A 2195-nucleotide genomic window follows, 5' to 3' on the forward strand; every position below is an offset into this window, starting at 1 on the left:
TGACAAACCCACAGTAATATCATACAGAATGGGCAAAAGCTGGAAGCATTCCCTTAGAAAACCAATACAGGACAAGGACGACCTCTCTCACCATTCCTATTCAACATAGTATTGGAAGTTCTGGCCAGGGCAATCAGGCAAGAGAAAGAAATAAAACATATTCATACAGGAAAAGAGGAAATCAAATTGACTCTGTTTGCAGATGACATGATTGTATATTTCGAAAACTCCACTTTCTCAGCCCCAAATCTCTGTAAGCTGATAAGCAACTTCCGCAAAGTCCCAGGATACAAAATCAATGTGCAAAACTCACAGACATTCCTATACACCAAAAAGAGACAAACAGAGAGCCAAATAATGAGTGAACTCCTATTCATCATTTCTACAAAGAGAATAAAATACTTAGGAATGAAACTTACAAGTGATGTGAAGGACTTCTTCAAGGACAACTACAAACCACAGCTCAAGGAAATAAGAGAGGACACACACAAATGGGAAAACATTCCATGCTCACGGATAGGAAGAATCAGTATTGTTAAAATGGCAATACTGCCTAAAGTAATTTATGGATTCAATGCTATCTCCATCAAGCTACTATTGACTTTCTTCACAGAATTAGGAAAAAACTACTTTAAATTTCATATGGAAGCAAAAAAGAGCACATATAACCAAAACAATTCAAAGCAAAAAGAAAAGGCTTCTGACAAATTTTGCCATGAAGTGTGTGTGATGAATTTCTGGATATCAGGGCCTAGCAAAGAAACTGTCATGACCACGAGATGGCAGTATCACACAATGTGCTTTATTTGGGCAGCCCTTTGAAAGATTTCAAGAAAGGGGAACTTCCCTCACAGCAGGAGACCTTCCAGAGGCAGCAGCAAGAGGCTACCACCCAGAAGAGGAAGAGTGCAAGGCAACTTCCAAGGGAGAGAAGAACCAGACAGGAGAATTACTTGTCTATGGGATGTTACTCAGCAGCCAGGTGTAGAGTCTCTGGGCCATAGAGCTCCCATGAGCATCAGAGGCTTGGGGCTTTCTTCCAACCCTGGAGTATGTCCTATCTATGGCTAGCAGATGTTCTGTCTAGTTTTAGAAAGGGTGCAATGTGGGTGGGTTCTAAATGGCTAAATGTGCTTATGGGGGGGTCATATTTAAAGCAATTGGATGTGTAAACACTTGATTTTGGTTCCAATGGACTTTGAGCTAACGGTCTTACCCTTCTCTGAATACAGGGAACAAGATACACAGCACCATGTTAAGGTATTAGCCCACTTATATAACAGTCCATGCCTTGGCCCCTTGTGGTTCTACAATATAAGTTGTATGCTATTTCACAGAGTTCGAGTTGGGAGCCAGCGATGAAGCGTCCTCAAGACCCAGAACGCTATAAAACTACAAAGTAAGATTTTAAAGCTAGTTCTCAGTCAGTCTGTGCACTTGATCAGCCAGCAGAATAGATTAGAAAAGGAGAGAATTTTGATTTGTCCAATCCGTTTAGTCGATAGAGTGGCATTTATATCCCCTTTGGTACATGGCCCCAGCTATCTGTAAAACTTGGTGTTATCTACGCACATGCAGCAAGATAATTTTAGCAAGCTTACAGCCCCTGTGCCCTTCGCCGCCTCCAGCAGCCAATACCTGACCTAGGGCTATGCAGTTATCTCACACCATGGCCCCATGGTACTTTAGTACAGTGAGATTCAGTCAAGTGCTTCAGTCCTTGGGCTGTTTATCTAATTTATGTTGGTGATTCCTTCAACGTGGCTATCTGTGAATCTTTTAATTTTGGTGTGCTGTTCCACACATACGCGGTTCCTACTGCCTCCAAAATTAGTGATCCTAGGGAAGTTAGTACCATAACAAACTATTTAGAAAGCTTATTTGTGACACTGAAGAGTCACAGCTAGCATGATTTGGTGGGGGCAGGTACTTGGGGGAGGGGGTTTTACTGTTGAACAAAATTCTACTGGAATTTTGCACCAATTCCAAGTGCAGGAAATATTCTTCAGGGTTGGATGAGGAGGAGATTGTGATGGGGAAGCCATTTGATTCCTTTACAGGACCACCAGGCTCCCTCTGCTGCCTGCATTCTCTGTGTTCCACTGAAGGGAAGTTCATGTGGCTTCGTGAAGTTCCAGAAGTTTGAGGTTCTGTTAATAGGAGCAGAAAATGTTATAGTCAAAAAATCTTGACTT

Source organism: Callithrix jacchus, chromosome X, assembly GCF_049354715.1.
Source record: "Callithrix jacchus isolate 240 chromosome X, calJac240_pri, whole genome shotgun sequence".
NCBI lineage: Eukaryota > Metazoa > Chordata > Mammalia > Primates > Cebidae > Callithrix > Callithrix jacchus.